The sequence below is a fragment of the Panthera pardus genome, unplaced genomic scaffold (genome assembly GCF_024362965.1).
Source record: "Panthera pardus isolate Hobbes unplaced genomic scaffold, ASM2436296v1 HiC_scaffold_11, whole genome shotgun sequence".
In the NCBI taxonomy this organism is placed as follows: Eukaryota; Metazoa; Chordata; class Mammalia; order Carnivora; family Felidae; genus Panthera; species Panthera pardus.
In genome coordinates, this window is record NW_026526666.1 from 53,283,960 (window position 1) to 53,310,648 (window position 26,689).

Genomic DNA, 26,689 nt, shown 5'->3' on the forward strand with positions numbered 1-26,689 from the left:
TTGCAAAAGGACTCATTGCAAGCAACCACTTCTGACAAAATGACCAGTACCCAGGCGATGTTTGATGAGCACTTAGAGAAAAAGAGAAGATTACATTTATAGAAATTAGTGTTATGCATTTCTGGAACTCTCCTGAGTTTCTTATTTTGATTTGCAAAATAATTCAAACTCTTGAAAGAAAAATCTATGGTAATTACCTGAAGTGTCTCCCCAACCACCAGATTAACCTTGAGAGAGGGCCTTTGTTTGAGATCAAAAGCACAGTTTTATAACTTTCTAAAGCAATTTCATATTTAGAACAAATTTCTAAGAATAATATAAGGAACTCTTGTATGCCCTTTATACAGCATCACCAACTGTTTACAATAAGACCCATTTGCCTTATTCTCTCTCTTTTTTTCTCCAGTATGTGTGTATGATTTTTTTTTTGGACTCTTTTGAGAGTCAATTGGAGATGTCTGTGCTAGGAGACACCTAAACACTTCAGAATATTGGCTGAGAAAAGGATGTTCTGTTATATAACCACAGGAACATGATCAAAAGAAATTTGATATCATGCTGTTACCCAATACATGCCTCATGTGCAAATTCCATTAATTGCCCCAATGATGTCCTTTATAGCTATTTTATTTTTCTAAGCTGGAATCCAGTTTCAGGTTATGTATTCCATATAGTTGGCACGTCTCTTTAATCTGGAACAGTTTCTCAGCTTTCTCTGGTTGTCTCTATTTTGACACTAAAAAAAACAATAAGACAGTTATTCGGGAGAATATCCTTCACCTTGGGGTTTGTCTGACGTGCTTCATGATTACATGCAGGTTAAACACTTTTTGGCCAGAATCCCACAGGAGTGGTATTGTGTTCTTTCCATGCATTGTATGAGGAAGCACACAATATCAGTTTGTCTTAATACTGGTGGATCACTGGTTGAGGTGGCATCTGCTCGATTTCTCCATTGTCAAAATACTACTTTATTTATAATTAAGAAATGATTTGTAGGAAGGTTTTTTTTTTTGAACTATGTAAACATTGTCTTTTTCATCCAACATTAATCTACCAGGTTTAGCATCCACTGAAGATTTTCAAATCCCATCATTCTTTCTATTTTTACTAATTACCGTTCTACCACCAGAACACCTTTTTCTTCTAAGAGAGAGTTTCTGATGCTGTGTAGCTCCATGTTTCTGAGACTTTATCTTATTCTGCTAGGGCTGCTATAACAACATACCGTGGACTGGGTGGCTTAAACAATGATTTATGTCTTACACTTCTGGAGACTAAAAGTCCAAGATCAAGTAGCAAGGCAGTTCAGTCCCTGTTGAGTGGTCTCCTTCTGGCTTACAGATGGCTGCCTTCTCCCTGTGTCCTCACATGGCTGAGAGAGCTGGTACATTGATAATTCTTTCTCTTTTTGTAAGAGTATTAATCCCATCATGGGGCTCTACCTTCACTGCCTCATCTAAACTAATTACCTCCCAAAGGATCTACTTCCTAATACTATCACATTAGAGGTTGGGCTTCAACATACAAATTTTATGGGGACACAAACATTCAGTCTATAACAGCCTTTATAAAGGGAAAAAACAAACCCATTGTAAGATGATATCTCCCTTGGACTGAGTAACTGTGATATTGAGCATTGAAGCCCGTGCATAGCAAAGTAATTCCTTCCTCCTTCCTCCTTAATGTCAATCTTTAATTTTATTTTTATTTTTCAATCAACTGTGAGGGAATTTAGCCACATTCCCCTCACTTAGCATTAAAATCTGTTTTTTGTTTATTGCTATCAGACAAATCTGTATTTAAATTCCACACTTCCAGGGGTATATGTGATGTTGGGCACCTTCTTTGGACTTTAATCTCCTTGCTCCTAAAGTAGAGATGCTAACCCCTATTTCAAAAATAGTGCTAGGATAAATAAATGAAATAGTGTATGTCAAAGGATGTAACATGGTATCTGATGCAAGAAAGCAGTTGATATGTTTTCTCTTCTTCATTTATAATTCCAACTTTTAATTATATGCTTTTGCAAGTTTCTTGACTTGGAAAAAGTTAAATGCTTGACCTTCATCAAAATGTTAAATGGTCTTGGGGGGCCTGGGTGGCTCAGTCAGTTGAGCATCTGACTTCAGCTCAGGTCATGATCTCACCACTCATGAGTTTGACTCCTGCGTTGGGCTCTGTGCTGACAGCTCAGAACCTGGATCCTGCCTCCAATTCTGTCTCCCTCTCTCTCTGCCCCTCCCCCACTCATGCTCTGTCTCTTTCTCTCAAAAATAAAACATTAAAAAATGTTTCTAAATGTTAAATGGCCTTCTTAGATATGAAATCACAAAGAGAAAGATTTAGTGGTAGTTACCAACTTTTAGATGATGTGTGTGGTTATATCAGTTTTATTCCTTCCTCCTTTCTTTCCTTCTTTATTTTCATTTGACATATATTTAATGGCCTTTGCTATGTGCCAGCCATGACTGTAGGCACTAGGAATAGAGCAGCAAACAAAATTTCCTGACCTGACATCAATTATATTCTAATCAAAGAAGACAAATGATACAGAAACAAACTTTTTAAATCATGTGGGATAAGTGCTATGGAGAAAAATAAAGCCAGGAGGAGGAATAAGGATTGCAAAGGGATTGCTTTATTAATTAGAGAGGAACTAAAGTGTCATTAAGGTGACATGTGAGCAGAGACCTGAAGGAGACAAGGGAGCAAGTCATTAGAATGTCTGAAGAGAAACATTCCAGGCAGAGGAAAGATTTCAAATAAAAGAGATCTAAAGTATAGAATGACTAAGAGTTCACCCAAGGGAGTCATCAAGAAAGCCAAGGCAGTTCTGTGGAGCACAACAGCACTGTCCCTCCCTTCTGTGAGTATGATTCTAGGCGTGAGCAGAATGGCCAACATGGCAGGGGCTGTGGCACTGTAGCATGTGACACTCAGTCCTCTTTTCAAGAAGGAGCCTGCTTCAAGGAGTGCAGGGAGCTTAGAACTTCCAGCTATGGCACCTCCTAGAGGCACCTCAGCATCTGAAGTATAGCATTTTCTCCCAGGCAATCCTCAGCCAATGACTGAGCACACAGAGACACTAGAGTATGACCACTGTTATACAACATGGGACTCCTTTTTTTCCCCTTTAAGTTTTTAATCACCTAGTGCCCATCATGACCTGATCCTCTGGATCCATTCATGTTGTTATAAATGGCAAAATGTCATTCTTTTTATGGATAAATAAGATTCCGTTGTGTGTATGTGTGCGTGTGTGTGTGTGTGTGTGTGTGTGTGTGTATGTATGTATACATATATACATACCACTTCTTTACCCAGTAATCAATCAATGGACACTTGGGCTGCTTCCATGTCTTGAATATTGTAAATAATGTTGCTGTAAACATAGGGATGCATGTATCCCTTTGAATTAGTGTTTTTGTATTCTTTGGGTAAATACCCAACAGTGCAATTGCTGGATCATAGGGTAGTTCTATTTTTAACTTTCTGAGGAAACTCCATACTATTTTCCACCATTTCAAAAACAATTCCTCTATATACTCATTTTAGCCAGACTCCTACCCCTGACATTTCTGTAGAGAGATTCTGGGTCTACCCAGGTAGCAGTTCCAAACTCTTGACCAAGTTCTGAGGAATAATGGGCCCACTGTTGAGTTACCAAACTAGAACCCAAAGGGGCAGCATGCATGAGAGGGTGGGAAGGTGGGGAGATGGCACTTACTTCCATTCCTGAAAGTTAAACTGTGGGAATCTGAGTTCTCTGGTGAGATGTTCTAGGTCTCCCTGACAGATCTTTTCTGTCTTCCACCATAGCCTCTGTTCAAAGGCCACTGCCTGTGTCTGTCTCACAATGAAATTCCAACCAGAAACCATTCTTACAGTTGAGAGAACCATGTACTAATCATGTAGCTGAGGGGGCATTCTGGGGCTCAGTAAGGCAATGGATCCAAATATTTTCTGGGGAAATCTCTCACATCCCATCAGGAAAGCAAACACTGGCTTGGAAGGAAGTTGCTCTGGGGTGGGGACACATGGAAGACAAAAGGTTATGAGCCAGGATTTCAAAATAAGTACCTTTATGTGCCAGGTACTTTCATATGTTTATATTTCTAGAGCCACCCTATGCTGCCAGAATTACAGTTTAAGGCAATCAATTATACTTTAAGATAATCTATTTTTTTTTAATTTTTAAAAAAAATTTTAACATTTTTTATTTTAGGGAGAGAGAGAGAGCATGAGTTGGGGAGAAGGGCAAAGGGAGAAAGAGAGAGACAGAGAGATAGAAAGAATCTTAAGCAGGCTCCATGCTAATGTGGGGCTTGATCCTACAACTCTGGGATCATGACCTGAGCTGAAATCAAGAATCAGATGCCCAACTAACTAAGCCACCAAGGTGCGCCTAAGGTAATCCCTTTTTTAAGACCTAGAAAACTGTGGTTTCGAGGGTTAAGTGATTTTTCCAAGGTCATAGTGTTAGCAGATAGCAAAGCTAGGAAATTCGGATAAGATCTTCTAACTCCAAATGTAGTACTTTTTTTTTCATGATTTCACTCTGGCTAATTTTATCAATATGCCTATATCAATGATAATAATGCTTTACCCAGTGGCCATACCTGGCTTCGTTGCTTAGGTAAAATCATGTCAACTTTTAGTCAGACCATGGTTGTGAAGCACTATAGTGGACATTTGCTAGTTTTTGACATCTCAACATCTATTTTCCTCTTCTTTTGGTAAACATATTCTAATTTCCCTCTGGAGAACTCTCTCCTCCACTTGCAGTCCAGAGTTTTGGATGGGCTCCAATCCTGGCCTAAGGTCCCTCCCAAATCCATCAACGGATGCATTTCCCTGGCCACTGCAATTTGGAATGGTCTGTAATCAGTCAGGACCAATTAGCTTTTGGCCAAAGCTTCTGTGAGAAAAGCAGTGCTCTTCCTAGTTCCCCTGAACCTGGGAAAATGTAGGCTGGAGCCACTAAAGCTATCTTGCAGCTTTGATTGGAGAGTCTGTCCAAGAATGGTGCTTACACAGCAAAAGCAGAGCCAGGAGATGAATAGGGAGAAACCGGGCCCTGTTGTCTTTCTTTTGGCCTTGGATTAGGCCACTTTTCAGACCGAAACTATCCCCCCAAACTGACAGTTCTGTGATACAACAAATTCCATTTATACTTAAGCTAGTACAGGTTGTATTTTCTGTTACTGTCAATTAAAAAGGTTTAAATTAAACCTTTTTTAAAATTTAAACCTTTAAATTAAATTAAAAAGGTTTACCTGATACAGTAGATTTCCTCACTCCAATCCAACCAGTGTTAAAAATCAATTAAGACTCAACAATAAAAAGGCAAATAACCCAAATAAAAATGGGCCTGGGATCCTAATAGATGCTGTAGACTGAATATCTGTGTCCCCCTAAAATCCATATGTGGAAACCTATTCCCCAAATGTGATGGTATTAGGAGGTAGGGGCCTTTGAGAGGTGACTATGTCATGAGAGCAGAGCCTTCATGAATGGGATTAGGGTCTACAAAGAGACTGTAGAGAGCTCCCTTGTCCCTTCTGCCATGTGAGGACACAGTGAAAAGGCTGCCATCTGTGAACCAGGAAGCATGCTCTCATCAGACACTGCATCTGCCAGTGCCTTGATCATCAACTTCCCAATTTCCAGAACTATGAGAAGTACATTTCTGTTGTTTATAAACCACCCAGTCTATTGTGTTCTGTTTTCGTAGCCCAGATAGGCTAAGACAATAGACATTTCTCCAAAGTAGATACGAAATGGCCAATAAGCTCTTGAAAAGATGCTCAACATCATTAATCATTAGGGAAATGCAAACCAAAACCACAGTGAGATACAATTCCACACACTCTGGGATGGCTTTAATAAAAAATATGAGCAATAACTAGTGTTGACAAGGATATGGAGAAATTGGAACCTGTGCACATTGCTGGTGTGAATGCAAAATGATGCAGCTGCTTAGGAAAACAGTCTGGCAGTTTCTCAGATGACTGAACATAGAGTTGCCATGTGACCATCAGTTCTGTTCCTAAGTATATACCCATGAGAAATGAAAAGATATGTCCCCAGGGGTGCCTGGGTGGCTCAGTCGGTTAAGTGTCTGACTTTGGGTCAGGTCATGATCTCATGGGCCGTGAGTTCGAGCCCCACCTTGGGCTCTGTGCTGACAGCGCAGAGCCTGGAGCCTGCTTTGGATTCTGTGTTTCCCTCTCTTTGCCCTTCCCTCACTCACACTCTCTCTGTCTCTCTCAAAAATAAATAAACATTAAAAATTTTTTTTAAAAAAGAAAAGATATATCTGTCAAAAGGCTTGTGTAAGAATGCTCATAGTTGTTGTATTCATAATACCACAAAAACAAAACAAATGTCCATCAAGGAGAAATGGATAAACAAATTGTGATATATTCATTCAAAGAAATACTACTCAGTAATAAAAGGAATGAGCCACTGATACATGCAAAATCATGAATGAAACTAGACACACGTTGACTGAAAGAAACCAGACACAAAATAATATGTATGGTATGACACCATTGATATGAAGTCCAAGAACAGGAAACTGATCTATGGTGATAGAAAATCAGAAAGTGGTTGCCTCAGTGAGAAGGAAGCATATTTAATTAGAAGCGGATAAGAGGGTGAGGGCACTTTTTGGAATTTTAGGTGCTACTTACATGGGTGTGTACAGCTATCAAAACTTACTAAATTGACCTGTAAGATTAGTGCACTTCACTTAAAAAATGATGAATACTATTTTTTTCAGTGTTGACTGCTTTTTCACTTCTGATGAGGAACAAAGGCATCCGTTGAACTTATGTGATCTGAAATGTGTGAAAAATCATCCTATCCAAAAACATCTTTCCCAACCAACTTAGGAATGGACTTCATTCCTCCCCACCAATTACTTTCTCCTTTAATATAGAGCATTGCAAATCCTAAGTAAAATGCTGTATTACATATTCCTGATGACTATTTTAGCACTGCACTAATTCACAAGATTGATTGATTGACTGATTAAGAAGCTAACGCTTCATAGCAATGCATCTCAACCCACTGTTGTCAAAGGTGAGCAAGTTATCTAAGGCCCCATTGGTCATCTGATAATGGAGTATGTTTATAAACCATTAATTTCCAACCTCTTTTTAAAAACAAAGTTTGTCACAGAGTTCTTCATTCCATTTAACTTAGCTCAAGAGATCAGGTGAAATTCTATCTTAAAAAATCCAGAAATTAAAAAGAATGAAAGCAATAAAACAGTGATTGCCATTTTCAAGTTACTAAGTTTGAAGAGACACCGACTCTTACAAAGTAAGTTTCCGCTCTGGATAATGTGTTCTCATTTCTTCAGTTCTTTCTTTATCTCACTGCATCTCTCGGACTTATGCCTCATCACTTACCACTTATTGACCACTTTAATTAGTCCCAGAAAGGCTATGGAAATCCTAAAATGCAGACTCACTTTGAAACTTCCCTAGCATGATTCATGAAATCCCTATAGGTTCACCGTAATAATCCATTTTGATGGTGTTTTATAGATTAGAAAGAGCCTTATTGCTTCACTAGATAGACTTCTCTGTGACTAAAAAACAAAACAACAAACCAAACAAACAAAAACCAATGTGAACTCCTCCTTTGCGGGAATGGAGAGGGGATAGTACAAAAGAAAAATGGTATTATTTTCCAATACCAAGGAAATTTATTAGCAAACACATTAAAATGCACTTGAGTAGTCATCAGACTGAATTGTTTTGGAAAAGGCTCTACTTTGGAAAAACACAGGGCAAAACATCTTCAGTCCTGTAGCTTGGCACAGTGAGACAGCAGGATGACAAATGTCTTATTATTCCCCATGGTGCCTTAATGTTTAGAGGACATCTGTTACTATGTGTTTCTCCCTCCCCTGAGTCACCTTTATCAGAGTCTAACATTATGTTACTGCTACTCTCCACGTCCACCTGGTACAGTGATAAGACACAGATGTAGTCCTCCAGTGTAGCAGACAAATTAGCCTTAAAGTCAGGAGGCTGAGCTTTTATTCTCTGTTCCTGTACTAACTATGCAGTCTCAGGCAAATATCACAAATTCTCTTGGCTTCAGTGTTCTCATATGAAAAAAAGGAAGCATTCCGAAGAAATGTAAGCTGACTTCTTCCTATTCATTAAGGGTTCCTCAGGCCACAGAACCAATATGCAGAGAAGGGGTGATGATGTAGCCTTCGTAGCGGTAATTGTCTTGCCATTGCATGGTGGGGATGCGGTAAGGAGGGCTATGTTCAGAACTCAGGCATTCAGTGCACAACCTCTTAGCCCTCCTTGGCCCAGTGGCCAAGTCCGCTCACTGGGAAAGTGTTTGCCTAACATAGACAGGACTATCTGTCTCGTATTCCACATGCATGAAGTTTAGGTCTCTCCAAACCTACTTTAGAAAAGCATGCAAAAGCATCTTTATTCCTGCAGCCTGGCACAAGGAGAGAGGTAAAAAACAAAATCAGAAACATTCAACCAGTGTGCTGGCAGAAAATAACAAGAACAGAAAGAGCAGAGAGAAGGTAGCCTTGAGCACCTGCTTAAATCTTGTGGCACGCTGCAGAAGCAGGGATAGTGCCAGATGCATGTTCTGTACTTGGTAATTTTTCAATCCCTCACACCCCCTACTTTAAAAGGAAAACAATGGAGGTGGCTGACATTTTAGGTTCAGGTGGACCTGTGACCAACTTCTCATCGCTCTAGATCTACTCTCTAGCCTTCCTTCTGCTGTGTTCCCTGAGAGGTTGACGTAAGCATACAGCATCAATAGATTCTCTTGCCCTCTGGGTTCTGGATGGGTTCGACAACAGGGAGCAAAGTCAGAGGAAAGAAAGGAGAATAAGATCAGAGTATGTACATATGCCCTTCTATGAAGCCACTGCACTGTGAGCTGGCAGCATCCTTCCACTAGAGGTCGGAGCTCCTGTTAGGCAGCTGTCTTCACAAAGCCTTATCTCCTGGTTCTAATAATGGCTTTCTTTCCTTGCCCCCAAGCCTATGAGTGGTAATGGTACGCCTAAGTTACTAAGACTTGGGTATTTTATTATCACTTTCGGGTTCCTTACACCCTGCCCACACTTTTGTAAATAGTCCCTTTGTTAAATTCTTCTCAGATTACCAAATTTGCATGAACTATTTCTTTTCTGGGTGGGAGGTCTGACTAACACAGACAGTTTTTCATAGCAACCACAGGCGTGATCATAAGATGAAATGACTTTTAAAATGTGTGTGAAATTTCTTTGGAGAATGTAATAATTTTGTAGAGTTCAAATGAAGCATATGCGATACATATAGAAAAAATGCATAAAACATGTATGTACAGTTTAAAGAAAAATGATAAAATTAACACCTCTATGACCAGTACTATGATCCAGATATAAAACATTGCTGGCTTCTCGGAAGCACAACCTTCCCAACCTACCCTACCCTGCCAAACTAAAGACATCTTTTTCCTGACTTTTATGGCAATTATTCATTGTTTTTCTGCATTTTACCAATGAATGTGTATTTTATCAGCTATGTAAGAGTCCCTTAAACCTAAAGTTTTATTTTGCCTATTACAGACCTTCTGCAATTGGGATCACACTATAGGCATTTTTTGATCTTGCTTCTTTCGCTCAATATTATGTCAGATTTATTTATGTTGTTGTGTGTAAGTATCCATGTTTTGTAGGATACTTTCTTTACTTTAGATGCTGTATACTGTTCCATTGTAGCAATATTCAACCCTTAATTTATGTATTGTAGTGTCCATGACTATTTGAATTGTTTCCAGTTCCAGGCTATTTGAAACAATTCTACCAAAAATTTTTTGTGCTTAGCTCTAGTGCACAATGCAAGAGTTTCTCTAGCACAGTGGTTCTTGAATGTTTTGGTCTCAAAATTCCTTTACATTCTTAAAATTTTGAGGACCCCATAAGAGCTTTTGTTTTTATGGGTGATATTTGTCATTAATTACTACATTAGAAATTAAAACAGAAAATTTAAAAATATTAATTTATGTTTATTAAAAAATTTTTTTTAACGTTTATTTATTTTTGAGACAGAGAGAGACAGAGCATGAACGGGGGAGGGTCAGAGAGAGGGAGACACAGAATCTGAAACAGGCTCCAGGCTCTGAGCTGTCAGCACAGAGCCCAACGAGGGGCTCGAACTCATGGACCGCGAGATCATGACCTGAGCCGAAGTTGGCTGCTTAACCGACTGAGCCACACAGGCGCCCCTATTGATTTATGTTTAAAAATAATAAACCCATTACATATTAACATAAATAATGTGTTTTTAATTAAAAAACTGTAAGGTTTAGGAAGATAATACAGAATTCTTTATGCCTTTGGGATAAAGATTCTTAAATACAAAAAGCAAAACCATAAAAATTGACAAATTAGACTACATTAAAGAACTTCTATTCATGAAATGATACCTAAAAGAGGGAAAACCCAAGCCACAGCATAAGAAAGGATATTAACTACAGATGTAAACAACAAAGGACTTGAATCTAAAACATAAAAACACATATAAGTCCTCTTTGATTTCTTAGTTGACCCCTTCATTAATTAGTAGCATGTTATTTAGCCTCCATGAATCTGTGTTCTTTCCAGATTTTTTTCTTGTGATTGATTTCTGGTTTTATACCATTGTGGTCAAAAAAGATGCATGATATGATTTCAGCCTTTTTACTTATTTTTTAAAAGTTTTATTTATTAATTTTGAGAGAGACAGAGAGCACATGCATGTGAGTAGGGAAGAGGCAGAGAGAGAGAGGGAGATAGAGAATCCTAAGCAGGCTCAGTGCTGTCAGTGCAGAGCCTGACATGGGGCTCAATCTCATCAACCATGAGATCATGACCTGAGCCTCAATCAAGAGTTGGACAATTAACCAAATGAGCCATCTGGGCATCCTGATTTCAGTCTTTTTAAATATATTTAAATTTGTGACTTAATGTGATCTATTCTGGAGAATGTTCCATGTGTAGTTTTTTTTTAAGTTTATTTATTTACTTTGAGAAAGAGAGAGAGAGCAAGAGAGTGCGTGCATGCATGTGAGCAAGTGGGGAGGGGCAGAAAGTGAGAGAGAGAATTCCAAGCAGGCTCTGTCAGCACAGAGCCCAATGCAAGGCTTGAACCCATGGACTGTGAGATCATGACCTGAGCTGAAATTGAGAGCGGGACACTCAACAGACTGAGCCACCTAGGTGCCTCCATGTGTATTTGAAAAGAATGTACATTCTGCTATTTTTAAATTTTAATTTATTTTTTTAAATTTACATCCAAGTTAGTTAGCATATAATCCAGCAATGATTTCAGAACTAGATTCCTTAATGCCCCTTACCCATTTAGCCCATCCCCCCCCCCACAACCCCTCCAAGAACCCTCTGTTTGTTCTCCATATTTAAGAGTCTCTTATGTTTTTGTTCCCCTCCCTGTTTTTATATCATTTTTGTTTCCCTTCCCTTACGTTCATCTGTTTTGTATCTTAAAGTCCTCATATGAGTGAAGTCATATGATTTTTGTCTTTTCTCTGGCTGACTAATTTCGCTTAGCATAATAGCCTCTAGTTCCATCCACGTGGTTGCAAATGGCGAGATTTCATTCTTTTTGATTGCCAAGTAATACTCCATTATATATATATATATGTATGGGATATATATACCATACATATATATATATATATATGTATGGTATATATATCCCATACATATATATATCCCATATATATATATATGTGTATATATATATATATATATATATATATATATATATATGTATGTATGGTATATATATACCATATATATATATCCCATATATATATATCCCATATATATATATATATACCATATATATATCCCATATATATATATGTATACATATATATATATATCATTCTTTTTGATTGCCAAGTAATACTCCATTTTATATATATATATATATATATATATATATATATATATATATATATATATATATATACATACACACACCACATCAATGGACATTTGGGCTCTTTCCATACTTTGGCTATTGTTGATAGTGCTGCTATAAACATGGGGGTGCATGTGCCCCTTTGAAACAGCATACCTGTATCCCTTGGATAAATACCTAGTAGTGCAATTGCTGGGTTGCAGGGTAGTTCTATTTTTAATATTTTGAGGAACCTCCATACTGTTTTCCAGAGTGGCTCCACCACTTTGCATTCCCACTGGCAGTGCAAGAGAGATCCTCTTTCTCCACATCCTCGCCACATCTGCTGTTGCCTGAGTTGTCAGTGTTAGCCATTCTGACAGGTGTGAGACTCACACAGTGTGAGTCAGAATCTCATTGTGGTTTTGATGTGTATTTCCCTGATGATGAGTGATGTTGAGCATTTTTTCATGTGTCAATTGGCCATCTGGATGTCTTCTTTGGAAAAGTGCCTATTCCTGTCTTTTGCCCACTTCTTCACTGGATTATTTGTTTTTTGGGTGTTGAGTTTGATAAGTTCTCTATAGATTTGGGGTACTAACCCCTTATCTATATGTCGTTTGCAAATATCTTCTCCCATTCTGTCGGTTGCCTTTTAGTTTTGCTGATTATTTCCTTCGCTGTGCAGAAGCTTTTATTTTGATGAGGTCCCACTAGTTCATTTTTGCTTTTGTTTCCCTTGCCTCTGGAGACGTGTTGAGTAAGAAGTTGCTGCGGCCAAGGTCAAAGAGGTTGTTGCCTGCTTCCTCCTCAAGGATTTTGATGGCTTCCTGTCTTATGTTTAGGTCTTTCATCCATTTTGAGTTTATTTTTGTGTGTGGTGTAACAAAGTGGGCCAGGTTCATTTTTCTGCATGTCGCTGTCCAGTTTTCCCAGCATCACTTGCTGAACAGACTGTCTTTATTCTATTGGATATTCTTTCCTGCTTTGTCAAAGATCAGTAGGCCATACGTTTGTGGGTCCGTTTCTGGGTTCTCTATTCTGTTCCATTGATCTGAGTGTCTGTTTTTGTGCCAGACACAAAACTGTCTTGATGATTACAGCTTTGTAGTATAGCTTGAAGTCTGGGATTGTGATGCCTCCTGCTTTGGTTTTCTTTTCCAAAATTGCTTTGGCTATTCGGGGTCTTTTGTGGTTCCATACAAATTTTAGGATTGTTTGTTCTGGCTCTGTGAAGAATGCTGGTGTTATTCTGATAGGGATTGCATTGAATGTGTAGATTGCTTTGGGTAGTATTGACATTTTAACAATATTTGTTCTTCCTATCCATGAGCATGGAATCTTTTCCCATTTTTTGTGTGTGTGTCTTCTTCAATTTCTTTCATAAGCTTTCTATAGTTTTCAGTGTATAGATTTTTCACCTCTTTGGTTATATTTATTCCTAGGTATTTTATGGTTTTTGGTGCAATTGTAAATGGGATCAATTCCTTGATTTCTCTTTCTGTTGCTTCATTGTTGGTGTATAGGAATGCAACCGATTTCTGTGCATTGATTTTATATCCTGCCACTTTGCTGAATTCATGGATCAGTTCTATCAGTTTTTTGGTGGAATCTTTTGGGTTTTCCATGTAGAGTATCATGTCATCTGTGAAGAGTGAAAGTTTGACCTCCTCCTGGCCGATTTGGATGCTTTCATTTCTTTGTATTGTCTGATTGCAGAGGCTAAGACTTCCAATACTATGTGGAATAACAGTGGCAAGAGTGGACATCCTTGTCTTGTTTCTGACCTTAGGGGGAAAGCTCTCAGTTTTTCCTATTCTGCTAATTTTGGATGGAATATTCTGAATATATCTGTTGGATCCATCTGTTCCAATGTGTCATTCAAAGCCATTGTTTCCTTGTTGGCTTTCTGTCTGGATGATCTATCCATTTATGTAAATGGAGTGTTAAAGTCCCCTACTATCATTATATTACTGTCAATTTCTTCCCTTATGTCTGTTAATATTGCTTTATGTATTTAGGTGCTTCCATGTTGGGTCATAAACATTTTTAATTGTTATATCCTCTTGTTGGAATGTTCTCTTCACCATTATGTGGTGTTCTTTTTTGTCTCTTATTATAGTCTTTGTTTTAAACTCTATTTTGTCTGAGGGGTGTCTGGGTGGCTCAGTTACGTGTTCAACATCAGCCCAGGACATGATCTCATGGTTTGTGGGTTCAAGTCCTGTGTTGGGCTCTGTGCAGACAACTCAGAGCCTGGAGCCTACTTTGGATTCTGAGTCTCCTTCTCTCTCTGCCCTTCCCCTCCCCCCCTTAAAAATAAGTAAAGATTTTTTAAAAATTTAAAAAAAAGAAAAAGTCTATTTTCTCTGATGTAAGTAGTGGTACCCTAGCTTTATTTTCACTTTCATTTTCAAGGTAAATGTTTGTCCATCTCTTCACTTTCAATCTGCATTTATCTTTAGGTCTGAACTAAGTCTGTTACAGGGGCGCCTGGGTGGCTCAGTTGGTTAAGCATCTGATTTCAGCTCAGGTCATGATCTCACAGCTTGTGAGTTTGAGCCCCACATTGGGCTCAAACAAAAATTGAAGTACGTCTCTTGTAGGCAACATATAGATGGGTCTTGCTTTTTTATGCATTTAGTCACCCTATGTCATTTTTTTTAATATTAAAAAAAATTTTTTTAATGTTTACTCACTTTTTGAGAGAGAGACACACAGCATGAGCCAGGGAGAGGCAGAGAGAGAGGGAGACACAGAATCCAAAGCAGGCTCCAGGTTCTGAGCTGTCAGCACAGAGCCCAATGGGGGGCTCGAACTCATGAACTGTGAGATCATGACCTGAGCCGAAATCAGCTGCTTAACTGACTAAGCCACCCAGGCATCCCCACCCTATGTCTTTTGATTAGAACATTTAGTCCATTTACATTTAAAGTGATTATTGCTAGGTGTGTACTTATTGCCATTTGTTACATGTTTTACCTCTTGGTTTTGTAGTCCTTCTCTGTTTCTTTCTCCTTCTCTTTCTCTCTTCCCTTGTGGTTGGATGGATTTCTTTAGTGATATGCTTGGATTCCTTTCTCCTTATATTTTGTGTATCTATTACAGGATTTTGATTTGTAGTTACCATTAGGTTCATATATAGTATCTTATGCGCATAGCAGTCTGTGTTACGTTGATGGTCACTTAAGTTTGAACCCATTCTAAAATCATTAAATTTTTACCTTCCACCCCATTTTATGTATATGATACCATGCTTTACATCATTTTGTTTTGTGAATCCCTTGACTAATTTTTATAGATACATTGATTTTACTGCTTTTGTGCTTTAACCTCCATACTGGTTTTATAAGTGATTAACCTACTTTTATCATATGTTTGCATTTATCTATGAAGTTTTTTCCTTTCATAATTTTCTTACTCCTGATTATGGCCTTTCTTTTCACTCGAAGAATTCCCTTTAGTGTTTCATATAAGGCTGGTTTAGTGGTATTGAAGTCCTTTAACTTTTGTTTGTCTGGGAAACTCTTTTAAATCTCCTTCTATTCTGGGGGTGCCTGGGTGGTTCAGTCGGTTGAGTGTTTGACTTTGGCTCAGGTCATGATCTCATGTTTGTGGGTTTGAGCCCCGTGTCAGGCTCTGTGCTGACAACTCAGAGCCTGGAGCCTATTTCAGATTCTGCATCTCCCTCTCTCTCTGCCCCTCCTCTGCCTGTGCTCTGTCTCTCTCTTGTCTCTCAAAAATAAATAAATGTTAAAACAATTAAAAATTAAAGAAAATCTCCTTCCATTCTGAATGATAGCCTTGCCAGGTAGAGTATTGTTGGTTGCAGGTTTTTCCTTTCAGCACTTTGAATAGATCATGCCAGTCCCTTCTGGCCTACAAAGTTTCTGCTGAACAATCCGCTGATAGCCTTATGGAATTTCCCTTGTATATAACTGTGTACTTTTCTCTTGTTGATTTTAAAATTCTCTCTTTATCACTATTTGCCATTTTAATTATTGTGTGTCTTGGTGTGGACCTGAGAGTTAATTTTGTTTGGGGCTCTCTGTGATTCCTGGGTCTGGATATCTGTTTCCTTCCCCAAATTTGGGAGGTTTTCAACTATTATATCCTCCAATAAATTTTCTGCCCCTTCTTTCTTGCTTATCCTTCTGGGATCCCTGTAATGCAAACATTATCACACTTGATGATGTCTCTGAGTTCCTTTAACTCATTGTCATTTTTTTTATTATTTGTTTTGTTGTTCAGGTTGTTCCTTTCCATTACCCTGTCTTCCAGATCACTGATCCACTCTTCTCTGTCCTCCAATCTGCTGTTGATCCCATCTATTTGTATTTTTTATTTCAGTTATTGAGTTCTTCATCTCTGATTGGTTCTTTTTGTATTTTTATCTCTTTGTTGTAGGTCTCACTGAGATCTTCCATTTATTTTTTCAAGTCCAGTCAATCTTTATGATCATTACCTTGAATTCTTTATCAGGCATATTGCTTTTCACAGTTTCATTTGGCTTTTTTGCTGTGGCTTTGTCTTGTTTTTTCATTTGGGGCATATTACTCTGTCTCCTCATTTTGTTTAACTCTCTGTTTCTATGTATTAAGAAAGTCAGCTACATCTCCTGATCTTGAAAGTAGTGGCTTTATTAAGAAAAAGTGGTGCCCTGTAGTGCAATGCCCCTGTTCACCAGAATCAGGTCCTTTAGGGGTGTCTCCTATGTGGGTCGCATATGCCCTACTGAGCTGCATCTGCCTTCAGTCCAGTCACTGCAATGACTCATGTTGCCTCTTGTAAGCTCACTGGGCAGGGTTTGATCCCTGTGCTGTTAAGGGGCAAGTCTGGGGCTTCTGGTGGCTTGTAGTCGGGTGGTGTCAGTAGGCAAATCAGATGCCTGCCCCTAGCCTGTCTGCCAGGGCTGCAGTCACACCAAACTGTAAGGCACTCTCCCTTTATTGTCCTCCGAGAGGCTTTAATTGATTCAGTCAGACCAGATGCCTGACCCCAGTCTGTTGGAGCTGCAGTTGCACTGACCTATAAGGTGCTCTTCTGCCTTGTCCCCTGAGAGGCTTTCATTGGTGGGTAGAGCCAGCAGTCAGACAATACAGTCAAAAAAAAAAAATACATGGAGAAAAATGAAAATGAAAACACAGTGGTCCAAAATCTTTAACATGCAACAAAAACTGTTCTACAAAGAAAGATTAAAGAAATACAAGCCTACCTCGAGAAACAAGAAAAATCTCAAATAAACAACCTAACTTTATACCTAAAGGAACTATAAAAAGAACAAACAAAGCCCAAATCCAGTAGAAGGAAAGAACTAATACAAAAGAAACAAATGAAATAGAGACTTAAAATCAATAGAAATAATCAATGAAACCAGGAGCTGGTTCATTGAAAAGAAGAACAACCTTGAAGAACCATTAGCCAGACTTATCAAGGAAAAGAGGATTCAAATAAATTCAGAAAGGAAGGAGAAATCACAACCAATACCACAGAAATATAAAGGATTATAAGAGAATATTATGAAAAACTATATGTCAACAAATTGGACAACCTCGAAGAAATGGATAAATTCCCAGAAACATATTACATTCTAAACTGAATCAGGAATAAATAGAAAATTTCATCATACTGATTACTAACAATGAAATTAAATCAATAAAAAAAAAAAAACAACTCTCAGCAAATCAAATTCCAGGACCAGATGGTTTCACAGGTGAATTCTATGAAGCACTTAAAGAAGTTAATACCTATGCTTCTCAAACTATTCCAAAAAATAGAAGAGGAAGGAATGCTTCCAAATTTATTCTATAAGGCCAGAATTGCTATGACCCTCAAACCATATAAAAACACTACCAAAGGGGCACCTGGGTGGCTCAGGTCAGGTCATGATCTCATGGTTTGTGAGTTCGAGCCCCACATCAGGCTCTGTGCTGACAGCTCAGAGCCTGGAGCCTGCTTCGGATTCTGTGTCTCCCCCTCTCTCTGCCCCTCCCCCACTCATGCTCTATCTCTCTCTGTCTCAGAAGTAAATAAACATTAAAAAAAAACACTACCAAAAAGGAAAGCTACAGGCCAATATCTCTGATGAACACAGATGCAAAAATCTTCAACAAAATATTAGCAAACCAAATCCAACAATACATTTAAACATAATTCAATCAAGTGGGATTTATTTGTAGAATGCAATGATGGCTCAATATTCACAAATCAATCCAGGTAATATATCACATTAACAAGAGAAAGGATAAAAGGCATGTGATCATCTCAGTAGATGCAGAAGAACCGTGATAAATCACAACATCCATTCATAACAAAAACTTTCTGCAAAGTAGGTTAGAAGGAACATACCTCAACATAATGAAGGGCATATATGAAAAACCCACAGCTAAACATCATACTAAATGAGCAGGGGGGACTGAGAATCAGACAAGAAAAAAGGAATAAAAGATAAGGTAAGGAAGAAGATGCATTTGCAGTTGACATGATGCTATATGTAGAAAACCCTAAAGACCTCATCAAAAAGCCACTAGAACTGGTAAATAAATTCAGCAATGTTGCAGTATACAAAATTAATATACAGAAATTGGTTGCATTTCTATGCAGTACTAATGGAGTATCAGAAAGATAAATTAAGAGAGCAATTCCATTTACAGTTGCACCAAAAAGCAGTAAACCTAACCAAGGAGGCATAAAACCTATACTCTGAAAACAATAAAACATTGATGGAAGGAATTGAAGTGGATACAAACAAATGGAAAGATATTCCATGGTCATGGATTGGAGGAACCAATATTGTTAAAATGTCCATACTTCCCAAAGCTATGTACACATTTAATGCAATCCCTATCAAAATACCAACAACACTTTTTACAGAACTAGAACAAATAATTGTGAAATTTGTATGGAACCACAAAAGATACTGGATAGCCAAAGCAATCTTGAAAAGCAAAGCTGGAGGCATCACAATTCAAGTTATATTACAAAGCTGTAGTACTCAAAACACTATGATACTGGCACAAAAATAGACACACAGATCACTGGAACAAAATAGCTCAGAAACAAAACCACATTTATAGGATTAATTAATCCATGGCAAAGGAGGCAAGAATATACAATGGAGAAAAGACAGTCTCTTCAACAAATGGTGCTGGGACAACTGGATAGCTACTTGCAAAAAAATGAAGCTGGACCACTTTTTTACACCACATACAAAAGTAAACTCAAAAGGGGTTGAAGGCGTAAATGTGAACCCTGAAACCATAAAACTCTTAGAAGAAAATATAAGCAGTAATTTAGTTGATATTGGCTGGAGAAACATTTTTCTAGATATGTCTCCTCAGGCAAGGGAAATAAAAGCAAAATTAAAATATTGGCACTACACCAAAATAAAATTTTTGCACAGCAAAAGAAACCATCAACAAAACAAAAAGGCAACCTACTGAGTAGGAGAAGGTATTTGCAAATGGTATATTCAATAAGGGGTTAATATTTAAAATATACAAGGAACTTACAGAAGTCAACACCAGGCAACGAAAAATGAACCCTATAATCTGATTAAAAATGGGCAGAGGACCTAAATAGACATTTTCCAAAGAAGAAGACATACAGATGGCCAACAGACACATAAAAAGATGCTCAGCACCACTAATCATCAGGGAACTGAAAATCAAAACCACACTGAGATATTATGTTATACCTGTCAGAATGGCTAAAACTAAAACACAAGAAATAACAAGTATTGGAGATAGATAAGATATGGAGAAAAAGGAACCCTTGTGCATTGTTGGTGGGGATGCAAATTCGTACAGCCACTATGGAAAACAATATGGAGGTTCCTCATATAATTAAAATCAGAATTACCATATGATCCTGGTTGTTTACCCAAAGAAAATGGAAACACTAATTCAAACAGATGTATGCACCCCTGTGTTTACTGCAGCCAAATCATGGAAGAAACCCAAGTGTTTATTGATAGATGAATGGATAAAGAAGAAATCACACACACACACACACACACACACACACACACACACACACACTGTAATATTTACTTAGCCATAAAAGAATGAAATCTTGTCATTTGCAACATGGATGATCCTAGAGGGCATAATGCTAAGTGAAATAAGTCAGTCAGAGAAAGACAAATACCATATGTTTTCACATGCAGAATTTAAAAAACAAAACAAATGAACAAAGAAAAAAGAAACCAAAAACCATCCTCTTAAATGCAGAGAGCAAACTGGTGGTTGCTGAAGAGGAGATGGTTGGTGGACGGGTGAAATAGATAAAGGGAATTAAAAGTACTTACTTTGATATGCACTGAGTAATGCATAGAGTCATTGAATCATTATATTGTACACATTAAACTAATACAACACTATGTGTTAATTATGCTTAAAAAACCAAATAACTCCTACAAGTCATTATGAAAAAACCAGGTAGCCCAATAGAAAATGGGCAGAAGATCGGGTCATGATCTCAACAGTTCCTGAGTTTGAGCCCCACATCAGGCTCACTGCTTTCAGCCTGTCAGCATGGAGCCCACTTCGGATCCTCAGTCTCCCTCTCTCTGCCCCTCCCATGTTTGTGCTCACCCAAAAATAAATAAATAATAAAAAAAAAAAAGAAAGAAAATGGGCAGAAGATTTAAATAGGCATCTCATAAAAGAGAATATCTACAAAGCCTAAAAAAATATCCAACGACTTGCTCCAACTTGTTTTCCTCATTAGTAACGAGGGAAATGCAACAGGAAACCACAGTAAGGTACCAACACCATCCCGACTAGTGGTGTTGATGTTTGATAGTGGGAATTCTTTTAAGCTATTGGTGGGGATATAAATTAGTACAACCGTTTTTGAAAAAGTGTGGCACTGTCTAGTACAGACAAAGTTATACCTATCTTCTGACCCAGCAGCTTCACTCCTAGGCTTGCACCCTGGAGCAGTGGTTCTCAAAGAGTGGTCCGTGGACACCTGAAGGTCCCTGGTTATCTTAAAGGTCTATGAGGACAAAACTATTTTTATAATAAAACTCATATGCTATTTGTCTTTTTCAGTGTGTTAACATCTGCACTGATGGAGCAAAAGCAGTGGTGGAGGAAAGGCTGGAGGCTTAGCACAAATTAAGGCAGTGGTACCAAACTGTACTGGTAGTTACTGTATTCTAAAATACCACTTACCAAGAAAAATGACAGTTTCACTGAAGAATATCTTTAAAAAATTTTTTTCTAGTGTTTGTTTATTTTTGAGACAGAGCATGGGCAGGGGAGGGGCAGAGAGAGAGGGAGACACAGAATCCGAAGCAGGCCCCAGGCTTTGAGCTGTCCGCACAGAGCCCAACACAGGGCTCGAACTCACAGCTGTGAGATCATGACCTGAGCTGAAATCAGACACTTAACTGACTGAGCCACCCAGGAGCCCCAAGAATATCTTTAAAACAATAAAATCAATAAATGAAGTAGTAACAATTAATTGTATTAAATCATAAGTAATTGTACCTTAAATACATCTTTTTCTGATAACATCAGTAGCAATATTAACAAATGTGAAATTTCTGGTATAAGGAAATGTGTTAACATTTGGAAAATCTGTGTAACTCAGTGAGCCAATATTTACCAAATGACCAATGCATGATATTAAAAAGTCATGCATAGGTGAAAGTTTCATTCAGAGTTAGAGACCAGATTTAATGAACAGAGTACATAGTTCACTGATGTGATTTCAGATTCTACATTGCAACTAACCTTTGAGAAACTACCAGTGTTAAATAGAAGAGATGATGGTAAGCATCTTTTTTTTTTTCCCGTATTTCAGAGAGAAAGCTTTCAGTGTTTCACTATTTAGAATGATGTTGGCTATAGATTTTCTGTAGATACCTTTGAAATGATTTTAAAGTTCCCTTTTTTTCAAGTTTGATGAAATTTAAAATTAAGTGTACGTATTGATTTTTTTTTTTTACTATTTACCTCTTCTGAATATACTGAAGTAGTCATATGGTTTTTCACCTTTACTAATATGACAAATTTTATTTATTTATTTATTTATTTATTTATTTATTTATTAAAGTTTTGAATGTTTATTTATTGTTGAGAGTGAGAGAGAGAGGGACGGGGGAGGGGCAGAGAGAGAGGGAGACCCAGAATCAGAAGCAGGCTCCAGGCTCTGAGCTGTCAGAACAGGGCCCTATGTGGGACTCGAACTCATAAACTGTGAGATCATGACCTGAGCTGAAGTCAGACGCTTAACTGACTGAGCCACCTAGACTCTCATATATTGATTTATTTTTTAATGTTAAACCAATTTTGTATTCTAGGATAATTCCAATTTGTTATATATATATTATCCTTTTGTATTGCTGGATTCAGTTTGCTAATATTTTGTTTCAGATTTTTCAATTAATGTCCGTAGATCAAATTAGCCTGTGATTATTTATATTTTGTCATAATGCCCATGAGTTTCGTACCTTATTACGGGTTTGAGAATTCTCTCTTTTATTTTATGTTTATATAATATTAGAATACTCTTTTCCTTAAAATATTGGTAGAACTCACATTAAAGCCTCCTGGTCCTAGAGTTTTCTTTAAGGATTTTCTATGATTGATTCAATTTTTTAATGGTTATAGGAGTTTTCAGGTTTTTCAGCTATTGTAGGCTTTGCTAATTTTTCCCCTAGAAAATTAGTCCATATAGCTTATTACATTTTCAAATGTATCAGCATTACGTCATTCATTATATCCTTTTGTGATTTTATTCAGTGTCTGCAACCTCTGGAGTAGTATGCTCCTTTCCAATCTTGATAGTTTTTTTTGTGTGTATGTATCCATCCTCTCTGTCTGTCTGTCTCTCTCTTATAGTCTCATGAAAGGTTTGACAACTTTATTAGCCTTCTCAAAGAACCAAGGATTGACTTAATTATGCCTTTTTTAAAAAAACTTTTTAAAAAGTTTTTATTTATTGTTGAAACAGAGAGAGACAGAGCATGAGCAGAGGAGGGGCAGAGAGAGAGGGAGACACAGAATCTGAAGCAGGCTCCAAGCTCTGAGCTGTCAGCACAGAGCCCGATGCGGGGCTTGAACACACAGACTGTGAGATCGTGACCTGAGCTGAAGTCGGATGTTCAACCGACTGAGCCACCCACATGCCCCTTAATTATTCCTATTACATGTTTTTTCTATTTCATGTATTTTTGTTCTTATTTATTATTTCTTTTCTACTACTTTCTGTTTATTTCTAATATCCTGAGGTGGTTGCTTATCTCATTAAGTTTTGGCCTTTTTTCTTTCTCTTCTTTTTTCTTTTTTGCCTTTTTCCCCCTAATATATCACATTTAAGGCTATAAATCAGCCCTCTAAGTACTTTTTAGCTGTATCCTACATGTTTTCAATAGGTGTGAGTTTATTATTCAATAGAAAACAATTTTTTTAAATTTCCATTATGAGTAAATTTACAATTACATGGGGATGTTCTGTTTATCTTTTTATTATTTATTTATAGTTTGATCACCCTCTGTGTTATGTCCATCCATGTCTTAATGATCTCATGAGTCCATTTTTGAAATGTTGTGTGTGGACTTTGGAGTATTTGTTTTGCAGTTGTTTAATGTAATATATATATCTCAGCTAGGTCAACTGTATTAAGCATCATCGTTTGAATCATCTATTAAGTAATTTTTCTTTATTTTTAATGTTTATTATTTATTTTTGAGAGAGAGAGAGAGAGAGAGAGAGAGAGTGGGGGAGGGGCAGAGAGAGAGAGGGAGACACAGAATCCAAAGCAGGCTCCCAGCTATGAGCTGTCAGCCCAGAGCCCAACTCTCAAACAATGAGATCATGACCTGAGCTGAAGTCAGATGCTTAACCGACTGAGCCACCTATGCGTCCCTATTAGGTAGTTTTTCTTGTCTTATTCTATCTATTATTTTTAAGTTTCCCATATAATTGTGGGTTTGTCTATTTCTCCTTATAGTTCTGATTTTCTCTTACATAGTTTGAGGATGTTGGTAGGTATATATAAATTTTAAATATAAGTGAAAATTGAAATTGTATTGTTAAGGGACTGTCTTTATCTTAGTAAATTTTTATTGTTGTAAAATATATATAACATTAACTTTGCCATTTTAACCATTTCTAAGTATACAATTCAGTGGCGTTAATTATATTCACCATATTGTGCAACCATAATCGCTATATAGTTACAAAACATTTCCATTACCCCAAATAGAAACTGTAACCATTAGGCAAAAATTCCCCATGTTCCCTTCCTCCCAGCCTGACAAATCTACTTTCTGTCTCTATGAATTTGCCTGTTCTAGATATTTCATTTAAGTGAAATCATACAATATTTGTCATTTTATTTCTGGCTTATTTCAACTTAGCATATGTTTTCAAGGTTCATCCATATATGTGTGGCATATATATCAGAACTCCATTCCTTTTTATGGCTAAATAATACTCCATTATATGTATACACTGCATTTTGTTTAGCCATTGATTTGTTGAATAGTAGGGTTGTTTCCACCTTCTGGCTGATGTGAACAATGAACATGGTGTAATAGTATCTTTTGAGTCCCTGCTTTCCATTTTTTTAGCTATATGCCTCAGAGTGGAATTGTTGGGTCATATAGTAATTCTGTGTTTATCTTTTTGAGTAATAGCCAAATTGCTTTCAATAATGCTTTTTTTTTTTTTTTTTTTTGCCTTAAAATCTGTTGAGAGTACTAGTGATACAAGAATGCTGGCTCTTTTCTGTTTGTATTTGCAGAGTATATGTATTTCTATGTCATCTGTTTGTATGTTAGTTTTTTTTATTCAGTCTGAAAACCTCTGTTTTATAACTGATACATTTTATCCATTTATTTTTTATTGCATTAATTAGTATTAATAACTAATATCTTAAATTTTTTTTAATGTTTGTTTATTTTTGAGAGAGAAAGAGAGACAGAGCATGAATGGGGGAGAGGCAGAGAGAGAGGGAGACATGGAATCCAAAGCAGTCTCCAGGCTCTGAGCTGTCTGTACAGAGCCGGACGTGAGGCTCGAACCCACGGACCGTGAGATCATGACCTGAGCCAAAGCTGAACACTTAACCGACTGAGCCACCCAGGTGCCCCAATAACTAATATATTTTAAATTAACCACAAATGCTTTGCTTTCTCTTTGTCTCACTTGTTCTATTATTCTTTTTCTCTTCTTTGTTTTGAATTGATGATTTTTTTAATCATTCCATTTTCTCCCCTCTGCCAATCAATTTATTGGCCACATTCTTTGTCTATTTTTTTAGCAGCTAGCTAAATGACCCATCAGTTCAAGTTAGCCAATAATGCTGTTTTTGTGCTAGATACTGCAAAGACACTAACTCTATTCTCTTCCTAGTTTGCGTGCTTTTACTTTTGTTAATATAACTCTTCATCTTTATTTCTTTAAAATTTTTTAATGTTTATTTATTTTTGAGAGAGAGAGAGAGAGAGAGAGAGAGAGAGAGAGAGAGAGACAGAGCACGAGTGGGGGAGGGGCAGAGAGGGAGACACAGAATCCAAAGCAGGCTCCAGGCTCTGAGGTGTCAGCACACAGCCCGATGTGGTGCTCGAACCCATGAACCGTGAGATCATGACCTGAGCCAAAGTTGGACGCATAACCGACTGAGTCACCCAGGTATCCCTAACTTCTTAGTTTTCAATCTAAGACATTATTAATGTTGTATTATGTGTAACATTGCATTATATAGATTTATCTACATATTTACCACTTTCTTTATTCTTCATTCTTTCTTTCATTTCAGAGCTTCCATCTGAGATCATGTTCTTTCTTCCAGAATGATATCCTTCAGAATTCCCTTTTTGGAGGGTCTGAATAGTAGCAAACTAACTCTCTGTGTTCTAATTGATTTTTAAATGTTTATATTGTGTTCTCATTCTTGAAAGATGTTTTCACTAAGAATAAAATAATAGGTTAATAGGTATTTTCCTTCACCCCATGGACGATATCATATTGTCATCTGCTTTCCATTGATTCTATTGAGAAGTCAGTTGTCAGTCTAGCTGCTTGTTGCTTTGACAGTGATCTCTACCCATACCCCACCCCAGTCTCCACCCTACCTCCAATTCCCCGCCCACCCCTGCTCTGGCTATTCATTAGTTTTATGGTGAGGAGTCTTGGTTTGAAGTTTTCTCATTTCTCATGTCTCAAAGTTATTTCATTCTTTCCTCCTTGCTTCCCTCCCTGCTTTCTTTCCTTCCCTCCCTCCCTCCTTCCTTCTCTCCTTCCTTTCCTCTCGTCCCCTTCCTCCTCTCCCTTCCCCTCCCTTCCCTTCCCTTCCCTCCCCTTCCCTCCCCTTACCTTGCCTTGCCTCGCCTTCCCTTCCCCTCTCTTTTCCTGTATAGGATGTATTTAGCTTTTTGAGTGTGTGAATTGATACCATTTATTAGCTCTGAAAAAGTATGAACCATTATTTCTTCAAATCTTATCTCTGCCATGTCATCTCTTTCCTCTCCTTCTAGAACTAATTAAATGTACACTAGACTTTTCCATTCTCTTTTCCATAAATCTTATTTTTTAAGTTTATTTTTATTTATGTTGAAAGAGAGAAAGAGAGAGAGAGAGAGAGAGAGAGAGAGAGAGAGAGAGAGAGAGAGAGAGAGAATCCCAAACAGGCTCTGCAGCAGTGGCACAGACCCAGACACAGGGCTTAAACCCATGAACTGTGAGATCATGATCTGAGCCAAAACCGAGAGTCAGATGCTT

At 37.6% G+C, this 26,689-nt stretch overlaps 1 protein-coding gene and 1 long non-coding RNA gene across 3 annotated transcripts in view; one reads left to right on the forward strand and one right to left on the reverse strand.

The window, feature by feature from the left end:
• JAK1 (Janus kinase 1) overlaps window positions 1–26,689 on the forward strand; it is a 239,721-nt gene that overhangs the window by 37,195 nt on the left and 175,837 nt on the right. The gene's annotated exons all lie outside the window — the stretch shown is intronic.
• On the reverse strand, window positions 12,626–26,217 carry LOC128774863 (uncharacterized). Its single transcript, XR_008419331.1, has 2 exons — window positions 25,692–26,217; window positions 12,626–17,014 (listed from the first exon to the last, which is right to left on the reverse strand). It is a non-coding gene; the product is annotated as an uncharacterized LOC128774863 (long non-coding RNA).